The 20,353-nt window shown below is 34.6% G+C and overlaps 1 pseudogene; it reads left to right on the top strand.

The window, feature by feature from the left end:
- The first annotated feature begins 12,055 nt into the window (after positions 1 to 12,055).
- LOC145249232 (U2 spliceosomal RNA) lies at positions 12,056 to 12,183 on the top strand (annotated as a pseudogene).
- The last annotated feature ends 8,170 nt before the right edge of the window (positions 12,184 to 20,353 follow it).

Consider the following 20,353-nt stretch of genomic DNA (forward strand, 5'->3'; position numbering starts at 1 on the left):
TTACAACCAGTCAGTCTCAAAGCCATTCAAGTCATTCTCCAGATCATTCAAGTTGTTTTTGAAGGATTCCAGTTATTTTTTAAGCATTCAAGTCATTTTTAAGGTCATTCAATTCATCTTTAAGTTCATTAAAGTCATTCTAATTTTTATTTAAGTCATTTCAACCCATTTTTCGGTCATTTTAGTTTATCTTTAAGAATTTCATGTCAATCCTACATTCACGCATTCATTCATTACATGAGAGCATGTGACTAATGGCTATCGGCTTTGTTTTCAAACGTAATTCAATCCAAAAAAACTGAATATTTTAGCATGCATTGTGGCATTTAAAAGAGAAAAAAATCCTGGTGTATCAATAGTTTCATGTAAAAACGTTCTGATATATTTACATGTCATGTTAAAATAAACACCTTAATCATTTTTTTTTTTAATTTTTGATTAAGTAGAAGAGCGACTAGAAATTCGTATTAAAAATAAACATCGTAGGATTTGTAATAATAGCAAAAATCGAAATATTGAGTTTCAAGTAAAACCATTATTTATTAAAATAATTGTCATCTTACAGTAATAAATATGTCCAAAAAAATTACCAAAAATAGTAAGGTAGAAATTATTAATGAAAACAGTTTTCTAAGACAATTAACGAAACTTGAGTTTTGCTTAAAAAAAAAAAATAAAGTTTGACTCATAGCAAGAAGCGGGGAGGTAAGTATTTTCTGAAAACTTGCAAAACACAATTTTTGCTAATTGTCTTCGAAAACTGTTTTCATTAATAATTCATTTTCTACCCTTCGTAATTTTTGGATATGTTTATTACTGTGACATGACAATTAAGTAGATGCGATTGGTTTTACTTGATATTCAATATTTGGAATTTTTATATTATAGTGAAGAAGCACGACAGCATATTTTCTCGATCCACCGTTGATAACAGCCGAATTATCCTAAATTGACAGGCGATAAGAAATTCTTTGATTTATACAAGTACAAAATGTTTCTTCAAATGTTTCTGTATAAAGTTGAGGTTGCACTACACATGATACAAATTTTATGTATTGAAATGCAAATCCAGTTTATGACATTAATGAGGTAAAAGTAAGGGTGCTTCTACAGTACTAGTTGCAATAAAAAAATTTATTTAAAAAATTTTTTTTTTATTACATTTTCACCCCAAACAAGGCACAGTTCCACTTTGATGCAGGGTAGTGGGGTGGGGGATCCTGTCAGGGACACGATTTGTAGGGACTTGAGCAACAAGATGTCTGTTCACATTACACTTGAACTTGTACATGTCAGTACAGTTGGAAGCAGGAACCCGGGAGAGAATTCCAAAGTCTAGCAGTCTTGGGGAAGAAACTATTAGAGTAGAAGGCTTTCTTACATCTATGAATCTCTGTGTAGGGGTGGGACTTTGCTGCTTGTTGGGTTTGTTGGAAGTAATGCCAAGGGGGGGGTACAAGGGTTGGTAGTTCGTTGGAGTATCCCCCATTAAAATACTTGTAAAACAGGCAGAGGGATGCAACATTTTGTCGATGGGACAGAGATTGAAACTTAGATGACAGTTCAGGACAGACGACTCTCTTTTGAACCATGTACAGGAATGAGAGACTAGTAGAAGATACACCAGTCCAAATGTGAAAACAATACTATATACATGGGCAAATGGTGACCTTGTAGAAGTACAGGATACTTTCAGGTGTAAGTAACTTTCTAGCATGGTAGAGAGAGCCCATCTTTGCAGCAGCCTTGACAATACTTTCGATGTATCTGTTTTAATTCATGTTCCCTGCATTTCAAATAAAAACAGTTTGATGTACTTAACGTATCATGCTGAAATAAGTATACTCACCAAAATCATTTAAATTAAATCTTAATTTATATTAAATATTAAATCATTTCTCTCTGATAGGTTCATAAGAGTAGTGGTTGATTGGCAGAAATCAGAAGCCCACAGTATTAATGCTGGAGTCCTTCAGGGGTCCATCCTGGGCCCAACTCTCTTCCTGATCTATATTAATGATCTTCCAAATCACATCCTTACATCATTCGTAGACATCTATGCTGATGACACTACTATCTATGGTAGCACATCTAAGACCGTAAACGACCAAGTTCTCTCTGATTCTCTCTTCTCGTATCTTGAGCAAGTAGTACAATGAGGAAAGAGGTGGCTTGTTACTTTTAATGCAGTGAGTTTTGCGTCAGTTGAGGACAGTTGCAAGTTGGACACAGTAGAATACAAGTCGTAACATCGAGAAATGGATTGATCAAGCAACAAAAAAGATCTCAGCAAATGTTTACTAAGATGTTAACTATAGCATGTAAGGGGTCGATGGTGTCTCGCACACTGATGTTTGCAGAATGTTTCGGAGGTTTGTGTTTTTTTTTAATACTTGGAAACCCATGTGTATCCCCTCGACAGTTGCTGCTGGCGTGGGAGAGAATGACACAGCCAGAATGAGAAAAGATGGAGAAGAGAGCCACAGAAACAACATTGTGGCCGAATGGAAGACCATGTGGCATTACAAAATTGAAATCGTTAAGGAAACAGTTTGTTCGTATGATTTGGATTTTTTGCTTAATTTTTTTTTTTTTTTTTTTTTTTTTAACATTTTCGCTCCAAACAAAGCACATTGCCAGTTTGATGTAGTGTAGGGGGCTACTATCAATGACACAATCTACAGGGGTACTATGTGGGGAGTTGGGCAGCAAGATGTTAGTTCACGTTACACTTGAACTTCTGCATGTCAGTACAGTTGGGGAAGCAGGAACCCGGAAGGGAGTTCCAAAGTCTAGTGGTTCTAGGGAAGAAACTACTGGAGTAGAAGGCTCTCTTACATCTAGGGATCTTTACTGTGAAGGGGTGGGATTAAGCTGCTTGTTGGATTTATGTCAAGGAGGGTATGAGTGCTTGCAGTTCGTTGGAGCATTCACCATTAAAGTACTTGTAGAACAGGCAGAGGAATGCTACATTTCATCGATGGGACAGAGGCTGAAGCTTAGATGACAGTTCAGGACCTATCAGGTTGGCGACTCCCTTTTGAACCTTGTCTAGAAGCGAGAGACTAGTAGCAGATGCACCAGCCCAAATATGACAACAATACTCCATACATGGGCGAATAATGGCCTTATAGGATACTTTGGGGCGTTAGTAGCTTTCTAGCACGGTAGAGAGAGCCTACCTTCTTCTGGCAATGCTCTCAATGTAATTGTTCCAACTCATGTTTCCTGTGAACGTTAGGTCGAGAAGGTTTCTTGTAATTATTGAAGGAAACAAGTTTAATGTAATCTTCAATCTTCTCCAGGTGTATCTTGTCGAACTTGGTAATCTTTGAATTAATCCTTGGAATCTGCACGGAATTTCGAACGGAATCCTTTATTTAATCCACAGGTAGCATGCTCTCGTTCCGCCAGCCATGATTGCGAAAAAAACATAGATCGATTATTAAGGCCAAAAGTTATTTGAGGATAAATGGTTGGATGCTGACAAGTACTCCCCCCCCCCCCGGGACTCGTGCAGCTTAATAAATCTCTAAAAATTAAAAATTTAATATACAATGGACCATCTTGAAGATGTTAGCTTTTCTGCTTCATGGAGTGTTCAAGAAGAATTTTTATCTGTTTTCTGATTTTTTGCAAATGTTCCGAATTCTGATTAAAGATTAGCAACGTAAGAATAAAAACTGACTCAACCCTACCACTAAACCCCAAGTCTAAGTGCCCCCTCCCCTCTCAAATAATTAATTGTATAAAATACTCTTTATTTCTCTGTTCATTCGGAGAGTTTTTATTGCAGGGAGGGGGGGGGGCGTTGCTAGTTGGATTCAACTTTTTACAAATTTTAATGATTCTAAAGTCTGTGTTTCGATTGTCTTAGTAATTTAGTAAAAAAAAACTAAATAATAAAAAAAATCTTTTTAAATATTTATTGAAAATGAAATAATTTGCACGGTAGACTAATTTAACTTTCCACTGATACAAAAAATGTGTAAAACTAGCTGTAAAAAAACAAAACAACATTATTACCACTTTAGGAGCTAACATATTCAAGATGACTTAATATTTACCTTTTCCATTAAAAATAAAATCAAAGATATATATAAAGGGGATTGCTTCTGTAAGAATATAATTTCATGAATATAATTTCACGATTGCGTTTTCTTTAAAAAAAAAAAAAGCAAAAAAAAAACCAAAACACCTACAATTAGCGTCCCAAATTCTCGTATTAATTAAGTACGCTCAAAATGTATAAACATTTTGACTCCTCCCTTTACTTAAAAATTCACCAAAAATCAGGAAATTAACCAATTTTAATAAAATTTTCAGTATTTATCAAATAATGATCGCGGAATATAATGAACTAATTATTTTTATTTAAATTTTCGTGGAAATGTATTATTTTGTTTAAACAGATACTAAAGTTATGGTTTTCAGTAGTAAAAACCCCCCCCAAAAAACGCAATTTATTTTTGCTTTCTTTATATAAATAAAACATCGTAATTTGTAACAATAAAAATAAAATAATTTTTACAGTAATATTACGAAAAAAAAAACCCCTAAAGTCCGTATTAATGAATTCGATATAACTCGAAGAAAAATGAATTTCTCGAACTACCGATATTACAATTGAAATTAAGCATAGTTTAATATTTTCACACAAAAAAATTATAATAGCAAAAATATTTCTACTTTTGTTTTAAAATTACAGATTTCGCATAATTTTTATATGCAAGATTTTAATAATTTCCTTGCCGCAAGAATGTGAAACTTACGGCGTAACATAATTTTTATATAATATTGGCCAATAATTAAAAAAAAAATTAATTTAAAAACAGGAACATAGAAAAATAATAATTAAATTAAAAAATGGTAAAATTTATACAAACATTTACAATAGAAATGTACGGATGCCTTTCTGTGTGTGTGTGTAGGGGGGGGGGAGACCCAGCACCCCTCCTTTTTAATTACATGACGTCATTCTCAGACAGCTTTTCGACTGTCTCAGATTTTGGACCTCCGTATATTCCGTATTTCCAAAAGTATGGTCTGTTGTGTTTTTGTGAATGGCAAAAACACTCGGTTTGAGGTCTAATTCAGCTATTGTTTGTGCAAACAAGGTGTTTATTAAAAAAAAAAAAAAATTATTTAATTCAATACCTTAGGACTTTACTTTACTAATTATCTTTGAAATAGACCCAGAAAACTAATATTTATCTTTAAAAGAATTTTTACAATGAATTTATAACTTCAAAATTCAGCTGAATTGGTTAGTTCGCCGTGAAAACATTTTTCATAACTTTTTTTTTTTTTTTTTTTTTCACATGTACAAATATTTTTTTTTCTTTGGGAAATTAAGTTTAGTCTTTAATCTTTCAAATACAATAAAAAAAAATTGATAAATCGTCTTTCAAAATTAGGCCCCCCTGTCCTTATACCTAATATTAATCGCTTAGTAAAATAGTTATTTCGCATGAACTAATGACAACGATTGAAAAAGCGCCCATTATTAAGGAATCGAACCATGATATAACGTCGAAAGTTAGAAAAAAGAAAACAGAATCGATTCTTTTAATAGTCGCGTTATTGTATTATTAATGTTATCAAGTTTGTTACATAAAAAATAAAAATAAAAATACGCCACAGCTTTCTTTTTTTAATGTTTTGATTTAATAATAAAAAAAAAATATCGCATCCTAAATTAGGAGATGAAAAAAATGAACGAATCTTTTAGTAAACGAGAGTTGTCCCCCTCTGCACAAACTGTAAAACAGTGCCGGGTGGGGGCGGATAACTAGCACTGACTAAACAAAAATAAACATATTTGTCGAAAACAAAAAAACAATTTGTGACGTTAAAACAATCAGTCGAAGATAAAAACATCTTTAAGTAAAAAAAGAAGAAGAAAAAAAAAAGGATCACATAACTACAAGTGCCGAATGAAGTTCGTCCCGGAAATTGTCAAAGCAGTTTACGATTAGAAAAAAAAATGCACTATTCTGGATAATGATAAACAATCGAAAAAGAAAACAAGTTAATTAACGAAATCAAAATAAATAAAAATGAAACTTACTGAATATTACAAACCTTGCGGACCAGCTCCAGACCCCAGAGGCTGCACTAAACTTTTGCCAGCAACGGAAATTGTTGGCAGAAGAGAAAAGGTGTTTATTTACATTTGGGCCAGGATTGTGTACTTGCAAAGAGAACAAGCCTTTCCGACGGTTACGGTTGGAGGTGTAGAAGTGTAACATGTCGTCGATGGACCTCCATTAGGATTGGGACCTTCTTCTCAAAATTCCGACTAACCATCGCGTGTATCATAAAAATAATATACTTATGGGCGTTCGAGATGGCATCTACAAAAAATCTCCATCGCGAATGTGAGTTACGTTCTCGCCAGACAATCGTGGATTGGAAAATTTTCCTGCGTAATATATGCAGGGACTATTTTCTTAGGAATCCCCGGCAGATTGGAGGCCCAGGCCATATGGTAGAAATCGACGAGTCCGTTTTTAACCGCCGGCAGACTTGTGACACCGGTCTGGGTCTTCGGTGGATACGACCCGGCGACCCCGCCGAAAAGGAGGGTTTCTTGGTCACTGTACCAAATAGGAAGGCCAAAACCCACCTTCCACTAATAAATAAAAAGGGGTTTGTATTACTGTACACATAGATTCGAAAAAGTTGTTAAAAAACAAATATATAACAAATATTATCAAAGGCAAGATAAGTTACTTTTCTATCAAACTTTTCTACAAATCCTTGTTTCTGGCGAAAAAAATGTACAAATAATCCTTGTTCCTGCCCCCCCCCTTTTTTTACGTTAAAAATTGAAAAAAAAACAAAAAAAAACAAAAAACAAAAAAAAAACAAACAGTTCAGACAAAAAAAAAAAGTTAACAAAAAAAACTTGTCTTATATGTATTTATTTTGAAAACAAAAAACAATTCCGAACGTTGCCGATTAAGCAGACGAGAATTTCGCTATCAATTGGAAGAGTGTCACAACTCAAGAAACGCTTATTTGAAGAGTTTAAAAAAAAAAAAAAAAATTGTTTTAAAAAGATAACTGACGAAATAATAATGAATATTACAAACCTTGCGGACCAGCTCCAGACCCCCCCCCCCCAAAAAAAATGAACGGTAGGTTTTTGCTTTTTATTTATTTAATTTTTTCATGTTTCTACATTTTACAATTTCATTGTACAGTTATTTTGTTGTAGCGTTGTTTTTATTTTATCGCCAACGCTCGGTTTTATTCGGCTGGTGACGTCATGCGCCGGACAAAGCCGAGCAAATGCTGAGTTACGTCTGGTCCGTTAAATGCACAAGTACCATATTATAAACAAAGTTTGCATAAAAGAAGTAGTTGAAGAAAATCTTTTTTTTTTTTTTTTTTTTTTTTTTTTTTTTTTACAATTCTTAGTAAAACGAAGTCGCTTCTTTTAGAACAATAAGTTGTTATTCTGAATTTCCAATTAACTCGTTTCCCTTTTACATAAAATGTTTTGGCAATTTCTGGGACTGACTTCATTAACTGTTTTTTTTTTTTTTTACTCGTTAGTCTTCTATTTTTTTTTTTTTTTTTTTTTTTTTTTTTGCTGCATATGCTTATTTTTGCTAAGTCAATGCTAGTTATTTCCCGTAGATCAGTTAACATTAAACGCTACAAAGTAAATGCCAGCGTTAAGGTAAATTGAACTTTCACAAGCCCAGTTGATGTTTGCAAGGGGGATAACTTTTCTTAATTTTATGCTTTTATGTTGTAAAACATATTTCTATTAAAATAGATGGCTACTTTTTAAATTTACATTCTTTTTTTTTTATTATTATTATTCCGCTTTCTTTTGAAACGTTTAAAAATAATTAACATAGAAAATTAATTTAATCCTTTATTAATGTAGTTTGATATGCATTTGTTAGGCTTCGTCCCCAAAAAGACTAACGTCAAGAGGGCAGATGAGTAAAGTTCCTGGAACCGAACTGAACCGAACTGAACAGTGCAGAATGTAGAAAGGCGTGCGAATGCTGCTAACAATCCCCGCCCCCTTCTTTATTTTTCTTTTTTTTTTTTTAATTTATTTATTTTTACAAGCTATTCCAGCGTGAAATACGACTGAAACGAAAGTGAAACTCGTGAAAATTGAAAGCGTTAAGAAATGGAAAGATTAAAATGTGATTTTAGTCAGATTTTTTTTTTTTTTTATACAAAGGAGTCACCACTTATCCTTAAGTGGCCTCCGGGCTTTGAAAAGGGTTAACGAGTGTACAGTAGTCAATGGGAAAATGTAGTAATCGTTAGTAGTGGGAATTTAGTAAATTGGATTATTTAAGATTACTTTGGTTCATCAAGAACTTGTTTATATTGGACTTAAAGACGACCATACTGTAGTCAATTGGAAAACAGAACAGAATTCCACAGGCATCTAGTTAAAGAAAGAAACTTTGGTCATGGAATCTACGTTTAGGTTGAGGCACAGATAAAGAGTGTGGGGAATCTTTGAAATTATCGTCGTCGTATAATCATAAGTCTTTATGATTCGACCGACTTTCTTTTGTTTGAAAAGCTTGTAGTGTCTAGCGGTGATGTCGATATGGACACTGGGTTATGCGAGATAAACTTTTAAGGATCATAGTCGAGGGGGGGTGTAGTTTGATAAATATTGATTTGCATATCAATGAGGTTTTGCACCAAAAAAGATTTTATAAAAAGACTAGAGGGAAGGCGAATCGAGTTTTTGGAACCGAGTTTAACAGGTTGGAATGTGGAAAGTCACACAAACACTGACAATCCTTTTTTTTTTTTTTTTTTTTTTTTTTTTTTTTAACAGTTAATTCAGACAAATAGTTACGATTTTTTGTGGTCACTCGGAAAGTACGAAAACTGTTAGGAACCTGACAGGACATGCTTCTGTTAAATTTTTTTTTTCTTTTTTTAATCGTTCCAAACAATACATGAAGCCATTTGATGTAACAACAAGAACGAAAGCTGATTATGACAAAGACAGGGTATGATTATTGGTTTTAGTCTTGAAAAGACCGAGGAGGCAAACAGTTAGCAGGAAGAAAGTTCCACAAGTCTGCAGTTCTTGGAAAGAAGCTACTAGATTAAGCTGTATTGCAATCAGGTATCTAAACAGCAAATTGATGGAGACCACTAGACCAACGAATGAAACGAACTGGAACAAAAGAAGCAGGGAATAGACCAAACAAATCTAAAGAACCTGTCATAATAATATTTATAGAAAAGACTGAGACGAGTAGCATCACATCTGATAGAGGTTGCAAATAAGAGAGGGTGGATGCCAACCAAATTACAGATATGCTTCTGCGCCTTATGAAAGACACTCAGATGGGACTGAGATTTACCAGCCTAAATATAACAATACTACATACATACGTTGATAGTAGATTTATAGAGACTAGCAGGACCTGTGGAAATTCCACAGCGGACTCTTTCATATGTAATATATTGATGTTGGCATTCTATGAATGTTCAGCATAAATAGAGACGCCCTGATATTATTGTAGCTCTTTTGTTAAAACTGCAAAAGTATTAATCTAAGCTATAAAGTACGCTTAAATATGACATTTGTATTCTTGCAGATTACGTATTATAGAATTCTATCAATTTTTATATATTATAAAGTTGCGATTTAAAAAATAAAACTAGAATATATCCATATGACTTGGATGCATCAACTTGAATCGAAACTGAAACCAAAACTTATGAAAAAAAAATTATATATAACTTGAGTTCCTTCAGTTATAATCGAAACAGAAGCCAAAACTTATGAAGAATTCTTAATAAAATTATTTATAAAAAAAAATAGATTACTGGAGTGCCATCAGCTATAATCGAAACCGAAACCAAAGCTTATGAAGAATTCTTGGTAAAATTATCCATTTCAAGAAATGGAAGTCCATAACAATTAAACGACAGTCATGTTGTATCAGAGCGTTATCATACGGATATATATTACAATTCATATTTACATAAAGTAAAATTTTTAGCCGCGTGCAAGCGACTCTATAAGTCACTCTGTTGGTCTGTCTGTAACACTTTTGTGCTTGGCCTTTTTGGTTAAGATCAAAGGTCTGTTGTTAATAGATGCTGTTCTTAGCTTTTTAAGCTTTTTCTTGGCCTTTTGGCCAAAACTCTCATCCTTTACCGACTGGCCATACTTTCCCTGCTTACACAACACCTAACAGCTCTTGTCGAACTCTTGTCCTCGCTTCTTTGGGGCAGGAAGACACTAGGTGAGCAGACAGGTCTGTATTCAACGACCCTGTGAGGGAGGCTTGGGAATGCCGGACTTGAAGTGTCATCGAGACGCTGAGAGGTCTGGCCTTCCTGAGACACTATATGCAAGATGACCAACCATGGCACCCCGTGGTTACTGCCGCCTTCCCCGACCTTGTTCTGGACCCTTTTATCGAGAGCCGTCGCAGGCCGCGGGGAGAATCTGCCTACATGAAAGAGTGGCGAGCCATGCTAAAACGTCTACCAAGGTCCAGCGACCTTGTGACTGCTACCCGTAGGGAACTCCACAGGATCTAGTGAGGGGGGCCGCCGACGACCGGCTATGTGCACGTTTGGGTTGGCAGCAGATTGAGATCTGCTCCGCGTGGAACTGGACGCCAGGTTCGAGTCATCTGAACAATTCGGAGTTCTCTCTGACCTAGCGATTGGCCCGAAATGCACTTCCACTCAACAACATACAATGCAGTTCCGGGTTTTTGGAGTCACCAGATTGTCCCCGTTGTGGAACAACGGTCGTAGAAACGACTGATCATGCTTTCTTTGATTGCCGCAGACTCCACCGGTGCTTGTTGTATGTCAGCGAGGTGACGGCTCGCATCGATCCTGAGCATCCTCGCCCAATTACCATATCCAATATCGTGGATAACCTGAGGCTGCCGTGGGTCCAGGAAAGACAAATGGTCTACGTCATGATCCTAGCAGTGGCGTGAATGGTGATTTGGATGTTGCATCTGCAAGGTTTCCGGGGAGTGTTGTCTTTTTCTGATCAGGATCTGATCGCTTTCTTTAAACACCAACTACAGGTGAAGATCAGATGTGATAGAAGAAGGCTGCATCGCGTTGCATTTGACAGAAGATGGATACATGTAGCAAGTCTGTGTGTACGAAGAGGAGCCAAATTTGAATGCGTGTTCCCCGCCTAGGTGTGGAACATGCAGTTCCGTAAAGTAAAATTAAACGAGTAGTCTCTCAGCTAGCTGAGTGTGTGTTCCATCCCTCCCCGGTTAGGAAGCCGCCAAGATCCCCACCCCCTCCTACTTGCAATTTTTGTTTTCACCCCTTCCTCTAAATTTCACCCATCTTGGAGAGAAAGAAATACAAATTAACCCCCATTCCTTACCCACAAAATTTTCTTTTCTCCATTCACCCCCATCTAGAGGGCATCCCCACTTAGAGACTGACCTGCAGAAGCGAGGTTTCTTTTACAAACCTCATGGAACGGGCAGTCTATCAACTAGACGGGGTTGGGAGGGTCCTACTAATCACCTTTTGTTTTCTCTTCCCCGCCACTCGACACAAATGAATTATTGTACCATTTTTATTATCTTTTTTGTTTTTACACGTCAATGAAAAATGTTTTAAAAATTGAGAGTTAAGTAAGACGTCCCCCAGCACGAAAGGGTGAATGCGGTATTATGGTAAAAGAAGATACTAGCTGGGAGGAACTTTCGATTTTGTTTAGTTCTGGATGACCAACGATCCCCACAATCCCCCCTTTTGAGTTGGCCATGTGCCTAAGTTTTTTGTTCATTGTTAATTTTCACTGTATTTTTAACATGAATAAAGGATTTAATATCTCAAAGTGTAGTATCTGTTCCGGCATATACTGCAAGCAAAGACCATATGTGGGGGCAACCCCACATATAAGACCTTGGTCAATGTAGGGGCAACTCTTCATACCAATTGTCACTAGCTCCCCTACTCCCCAGGGAGCTGGTCCCCATTTCCCCTTCACTCCTCACATTAAAAATCGGCCCTGTGCCTAATTTGGTCGGTGGGGGAGCAAATAAATACCGCTTTTCTTGGCCTTTTCGCCAAGATCAAAGTGTAGTATCTGTTCTTACTACATGCTGTACTTATTGTGATATAAAGTGGGGGATCACTTTTCTGTATTAATTTAATGTAAAATGATCACCTACTTTACAACCAGTCAGTCTCAAAGCCATTCAAGTCATTCTCCAGATCATTCAAGTTGTTTTTGAAGGATTCCAGTTATTTTTTAAGCATTCAAGTCATTCTTAAGGTCATTCAATTCATCCTTAAGTTCATTAAAGTCATTCTAAGTCATTTACTTTTTATTTAAGTCATTTCAGCCCATTTTTCGATCATTTTAGTTTATCTTTAAGAATTTCATGTCAATCCTACATTCACGCATTCATTCATTACACGAAAGCACGTGACTAATGGCTATTGGCCTTGTTTATAAGAATAATATATGCTTCATACCTTTATTTCTTCAAGAGTTCTGTCTACACTGGTGAGCTCTATGATGAAACATGAAATGACCAACACCATAACCAATTGAGACCTCTGTTCTTCCTTCTTTTGTGAAACCACAGAACAATACTTTATATTTTTAAAATATAAATTTATTTCGGTTGTCTCAAATGGTCTTCACCAGAGTCTGCATTTCGTTTCTACATGCTTGTCCTTTATAGCCTCGCTTCTTGGCTTTAAGTAAGTCTGTTTACTTGCGTGACCAAACTCAAACCCTCAACAGACTAAACTTCCCAACCTCTTGACTTTCATTACGTCATCATTAAAAAGCACATGTCTCTCAATGTGCGACCTTTCCACGTATGTCTGCCGAAAGTCATTTTGTTTATAGTTAACCTAGCTAATTTATGTAAACATCCTCAGCTAAAACCCATTGCTACACTTTATTCTATAAACAATAAATAACTCCTAATATAAACTATTTTAAGAATATCATTGAATAGATAGATAAAGAGATAGATAGTACTAACTAATAAACTTTTAAGAATGTTAATTATTCAAAATAGATCTTAGTATGCGTTTCTGTATTCATATCAATATATATGTGATTAGAAATTATAAATATTTTTAATACTTCCGGACATTATGATTCAATGCTTTGGCAAGCATCAGTGTAAGAAGAGACAATTTTCGCTGGTTGAAATACTCAAACCCGGTCATAGAGCCATCTTTGATTCCATTAACTAATAACATTTCCCAGAGGATACCGTCAATACTCCTGAGGATGAAGGGAAATTTTACGTTCATAAAACTCAATGTTATTCAGACGATCTATAGTGATCGAACGACCACAAAACCTGGTCTTATACGGTTGCAGTGAAGATTGAACCTATAACCGCACATTTGGTTTATTTAATCTAGCTAATTTATGTAAATATCCTCAGCTAAAACCCATTGCTACACTTTACTCTATAAACAATAAATAACTCCCAATATAAACTATTTTAAGAATATCATTGACTAGAGGGATAAATAGTTAGATAGACAGATCGGATGTAAGCGTGGCACACAAAATAAATAACACATACGATATCTTATTAATATATAGATAGAGAATAACCTTGGGTGTGAAAAAAAAATGTTTAATGTGATAGAGAGAACCGACTTTATGAGAATCCGAGAACTGAATCTAATATATGGACTCCAGGAAAGATTTGACGATAAAAACCAAGAAGTTTCAGAGTTGATTTCTCCTCAAGAGCAGAGTCATCCATGAGAAACTCTGGAAGAAAAGGTACACACCTACGATTGAAAGACATGAGTCTTAACAGGATTAAATGAAACAAACCATTTCGTACTCCAATCCACAAAGGAACCTGAATCAACTTCTGGAATAGCTTCATTTTTTTTTTTTTTTTAACTGATACAATGGAGATGGATTGGAAGCAACACCAGAATAAAGTCGTATCATCAGCATAGATGTTAATTTTCTGAACAATATTCTTTAGAAGATAATTGATACAAAGAAGAATAGAGACTTGAGGAACAGCATTTATAGAAAACAGTTCACTTCTTGTAAGTAAAAACAATACTTGAACCAAGATCGAAACCAAACCCTAAAGAAAGTGAATTAAATACCATAACCATTACACCAGCTTGACACGATCTTTACAAAGTGTTTTCAAACCTACTTATTCTTAACATAAAGAAGCTGTCACGTTTCTCGGCTGCGCATGCGCGTTCATGAAACAGTTGACAAACAGAAAAAAAATCCAATGACTCCCAAGTACCAATTTTAAAATTCTGCCCCCTCCTTGGCATCCCTTTTTTCCGAATGAAAACCGATTAAGAAGTTTTCCACGTCTAAATATCATATGTACCAAATTTCAAGTCTGTAGAGGAAAAATTGGAGTATATAGGTTGAGAAGTATCTTCTCACACACGCACATATTCTCACTATTATAGATACATAGAAGATAATATGCAAGTTATAATTTACTGCTAGTCACAAATTTTTATCGGTGACTATTGACTTTGCATTTTTTATTTCCTGCAACAAACTACGAACATTTTTTATCTTTTTCGTTTGTGTGATTTAAAGCTTGTAGTTTATTTTCCGTTTGGCTGGGAGCAAAGTGTAGTATCTGTTCTGATACTACACGCCACCTTTCTGTCCTTCTAGACTGAGACAATTTTTTTTTTTGTGCCTATCCAGAGTGCCCCCTTTTTGGGAGCTGGGAGCTCCTTACATTAAAAACTGACCTTGTGTTTAACTCTGCCCTCGTGGGGAGGCAAGTAAATAGAAACATTCTATACAGAATAGATCCACAAGTTATTTAATATTTGTACACGCTGAGATTGGATTGTAGAAAGGATTGTGATTTTTTTTTTAAATTTTAGCTACAACTAGCAGGGTGGAGGGAGGGCAGCCTTGCCCAGTTGTAAAATACGCTTAAATATATTTTAATTCATGCACATTTCGTATTTTTTATTACAGAGACAATTCTCTATTGAATATTATATAGATATAGTGCTGACTTCAAAAGTTTACAAAAAAAAAAAAAAAAAAATGACTTCATTGCCATCAGCTAGAATCTAAACCAAAACATTTAGCACTCCAGCCACGTTCCCTACTGTTTGAGCTATCGGCAGATAGATAAGAAAGATTTAAAATTAAACCACTTCAAGCTATGAATGAATTTGCGCATGTACAAGAATAATAGAAATACGTCGGCCAGTTAAAATGAACATTTTGGATTTTCAACTTGCCGACATATTTCTGTACATGTTATGCATCCATACAAAGATTTTACTCGTTATAAACCGTCCTTGGTGTACGATTAGTATTTCCTGTTAATTTCAGTGTTATGTAACCGGTAGTTTAAGAGTTTATCGGTTAAATATTTTCACACACACACACACATGCATACATATATTTACTGGTTTATTTATATAGAGGATTGTGAATTTTATTAACGCTTTTATAGGTTTTGTTCTTGTCGTCAATCTGTATTAAAGTTAAAAATCAAAATAAATCCTACGTGTTTCTATGGATTTCATTATGTGTTGAAACAGGCAATAACAAGACCGATTAAGGAACATTTAACATAGCTTTTTATGTAAAATGTTTGTTTTACATAACAATCACCACTTATCAAGGCCTGGAAGCCAATCGAGGATAAGGGTTAATGGATATACATTAGTGATTGTGATTATAGCGTAGTAAACTTAAGTAGTGGGAATTTTGTAAATTGGATTACTTAGGGGGGACGGTTCATCAAGAACTTGTTTACGTTGGATTTGAAGACAATCAGATTGTAGTCAGCTGGAAAGCAGGCAAACGGAAAAGAATTTCACAGGCGTGCAGTTTACAGAAAGAAAGCTTTGTTCATGGAATCTACATTTAGGTTTAGGCACAGATAAAGAGTGCGGGGAATTGTTGATAGTGGTTTTGGCTAGACGAGTGTTTTACGTGAAAGTCTGGCTAGAGGGAGACCACAGATTGAAGCTCACATGAGCACTTGCCATGAAAATAACAGACAGGCTTGCAACGTCTCTTCTGTGGGAAAGAGGTTGCAGGGAAGAGAAAAGGGCATCCCCCATTAAGCTATGAAGTCTATTTTAAACTCTGTCAAGACAGGATAAGCTGCTTAAATTTGAGTGTCAAAAAGCTTGGCTTTATGTGTTGGAAGTAATGTTTGGAAAGAAAAAGGAAGGAAGGAATTGAAAGACGAATGTTTTTAAGAGTGCATATTCTTTTTGTGCAAGAGGGGGTATCTTTTCTTCAGTTTTTTTTTTTTTTTTTTTTTTTTACAAGGGAATCACCACTTATCAAGGCTTATAGGCCACTCGAGGATAAGGGTTAAAAAGTGAACAGTGGTCAAAAGGACAATGTCATAGTAATTGTTAGAAGTATAAATTTGGTAAATTGGATTACTTAAGGGGAACAGCTCATCAAAAACTTGTTTACATTGAACTTGAAGATGGCCATATTGTAGCCAGCTGGAAAGCAGGCAAACGGAAGAGAGTTCTACAGGCGTGCAGTTCTAAGAAAGAAGCTTTGTTCATGGAATCTACGTTTAGGTTTAGGCACAGATAAAGAGTGGGGGGGGGAATTATTGACAGTGTTTTCAGTCAAACAAGTGTTTCTTGTGAATGTTTGGCAAGGAGGGACCATAGATTGAAGCTCAGACGAGTACTTGTCATGAAATCAACGATAAAACAGAGACAAGCTCGCAACATCTCTTCTGTGAGAAAGAGGTTGTAGGGAAGAGAAACGGGCATCTCCCACGAGGCTACGAAGTCTATTCTGAACTCTGTCAAGGCAGGATAAGGTCTTCCTAGCAGCTCCTGGTCTTATTTTAAACTGTTAGGAATCTGACAGGACATGTTTCAGTTAAAATTTTTTTCTTCGAAGTCGTTCCAAACAAGACATGAAACCATTTGATGTAAAAATCTTACAAGAACGAAAGCTGATTATCACAAAGACAGGATATACTTATTGGTCTTAGTCTTGAAAAGACCGAGGAGGAAAACAGTCAGTAGAAGAGTGTTGTCGGCTTTAAACTTCGAAAGCGGATTTTCTTCTTACTTGATGCTGTGTCTCTTGTTTTCTCTTGGTCTGTTTCCTTTCTTCTCTCTCTACTCGAGTCAAAAAACATCGGCTACTTATCTCTCCCCACTGGCTCACACAACATGCCGGCTGTCCATGCTTCCCATTAACCAGATTAATTTCTGACTATTTTTCTGACCGGAACGGTGTGTGGAGATGATGTGCAAAGATGCTTTGCACACTTTGTATGTAACAGCCGACGAGTCAACTTCCGGTTGGGTGTTTTATTATTTGGGTTTGTGGTTCTATACACAGATTCGAAAAAGTTGTCAAAAAAATATACAACAAATAAATGTTACCAAAGGCAAGATAAGTTACTCTTCTACCTATCTGGAAACGTTTTTAGTGGTTTTACTCTCTTTAAAACGTGTAATCGGTTTGAAAATCATAGTGCTTATCGATATTTTTGAAAAAGACAAATGGCGGCAAGCTCTTACTTGAACACTGTAAGTTTGAGAAAATGACTTAAAAATAAAAAATATACAAAATACTGTTAAAAACCCACCGAATATATGTCTGCCTATGTCACTTTAACATATATTGAGCGAGTTTCTAATAGTATTTTGTATATTTTTTATTTTTAACTCATTTTCTCAAACTTAGTGTTCAAGTAAGAGCTTGCCGCCATTTAAAATTTTTTAATACATCGATAAACACTGTATGTTTTTCAAGCTGAATAAACATGTTACATTAAAAACACAAAAAAATTATTCCAAAATGGCGACCAACATGCCTGATGAAGATCAAAGGCTAGATCAACTAAAACATTGCACAAATAACACTCAAGATGAGGACAATAGTCCGATCAAAACAAGTGATACATTTTCTTTTCGTTAGTATAATATAGAAGCACACAAAAAAAAAAGTTTCAAAAGAAACAGAAAAAATGAAACAAAGAATAAAATGTGAAAATGTGTTTAAAAATAAAAATGAATGAGCAAAAATGTTTTTATTATTAAATTTTATTTTCAAATAATATAACTTCTTTCCTGTGATAAAGAAAAATATAACAAAAAAAAATGTACAGGTTTAATTTTTTTTTTTTTATAATTTTTTTTTAAAAAGTTTTTAAAAATTTTATGAATGACCCTTATGGAATGGCTGGTGTTGTGGCTGAATAGGGATCAAAATCTGGATGGGTGGTAGTCTGCCACGGTGCCTGCCCGTCTCCGTCCTTTGGTCTCTTTCTTCCACTAAACTCTCAGAAGTTAGAAAATATGCTGATCCAAGTGCTAAGAAACCATTTTAAAACCAAACTTTCAGAATTATTCGGACTACAATTCTTGTCTTCGGTTGTTATTTCCACAATGCTTCGGCCAATCTAACCGCCCGGAGCCGGACTTATGCATAGGCAAACTAGGTAGCTGCCTAGTTTGCCTATGCACAGAAATCATAAGCAAAAATAAAAATTATATACACAACGCTAATTATGCATAAAACAAAATATAAGCGTATCAATATCGATGCCTCCATTCAGTCTCGAAAGACAAAGGATACCCCCTGTAGATGCAGCTACGCAAGTAATTGTGAGGCAAGGGTTGCGCAATCCCCAACCACACTTCTCCTGAATCGACACTGTTTGAATCCAGTGGCAAGAAGTCCAGGCCGACTTGAAACAATGCCAAAATAAGCGGAGAGCACATACAGTACCTGGAAGTCCCAAATGGTCACCCATTTAGTACTGATCAGGTTCAACGTTGCTTAACTTCGGTGATCCAGTAGGAACCGGTGTGTCAACCTGATTACACCATACATAACATTAATATATGCATGTGATATCAACACATATTTAATTGCATACTTAGAGTATAGACAGAATTCACTGTAGAAATTACTCAAACATTCATAGTGATACGCAGTGGCATATTACACGAATATGTTTGTATAAATTTCATTTATTTGTTGATTTAGATATAAATACACGCAGCTTTTAATAAATTGTATAATTTTATTTTTTTTATTTCATTTGGGGTCTCCAAATTACCTAAGGCTGGCCCTGAACCTTTTTCAAAACTCTAGAACAGTGGTTCCCAACTCTTTTTTTTTTTTTTTTTTTGACATGAGCTATTGAGCTCTATAAATTTTTGCAGCACACCTATCATAAAAAATAAATATCTAAATGAGCGGTACACACACCTATGCAGGAACCCCCCCCCCCCAAAACATTATATATATATATATATATATATATATATATATATAAAGATTTGTTGTTGGCATTCTTTAGCGATACTAACAACTTTGAAACGCTGTTATTCTTATTTTTTTCTGCTACCTTAGCGTTTTTTTTAAGAGCTATAAGCTCTTATTGTTATTCATATATTGATATGAATGGATTGCCTTATTTTTTATGGGCCGTATTTATTGATTTATATTATTAAATATTATTTTATGTGCATAAAAGCATACCTATTATTATGGGCCGTATTTATTGAGTTATATTATTAAATATTATTTTATGTGCATAAAAGCATACCTATTATTATGGGCTGTATTTATTGATTTATATTATTAAATATTATTTTATGTGCATAAAAGCATACCTATTATTATGGGCTGTATTTATTGATTTATATTATTAAATATTATTTTATGTGCATAAAAGCATACCTATTATTATGGGCTGTATTTATTGATTTATATTATTAAATATTATTTTATGTGCATAAAAGCATACCTATTATTATGGGCTGTATTTATTGATTTATATTATTAAATATTATTTTATGTGCATAAAAGCATACCTATTATTATGGGCTGTATTTATTGATTTATATTATTAAATATTATTTTATGTGCATAAAAGCATACCTATTATTATGGGCCGTATTTATTGATTTATATTATTAAATATTATTTTATGTGCATAAAAGCATACCTATTATTATGGGCCGTATTTATTGATTTATATTATTAAATATTATTTTATGTGCATAAAAGCATACCTATTATTATGGGCTGTATTTATTGATTTATATTATTAAATATTATTTTATGTGCATAAAAGCATACCTATTATTATGGGCCGTATTTATTGATTTATATTATTAAATATTATTTTATGTGCATAAAAGCATACCTATTATTATGGGCCGTATTTATTGATTTATATTATTAAATATTATTTTATGTGCATAAAAGCATACCTATTATTATGGGCCGTATTTATTGATTTATATTATTAAATATTATTTTATGTGCATAAAAGCATACCTATTATTATGGGCCGTATTTATTGATTTATATTATTAAATATTATTT

The sequence above is a fragment of the Euprymna scolopes genome, chromosome 27 (assembly GCF_053919585.1).
Source record: "Euprymna scolopes isolate OS-2025 chromosome 27, ASM5391958v1, whole genome shotgun sequence".
NCBI classification, from domain to species: domain Eukaryota; kingdom Metazoa; phylum Mollusca; class Cephalopoda; order Sepiida; family Sepiolidae; genus Euprymna; species Euprymna scolopes.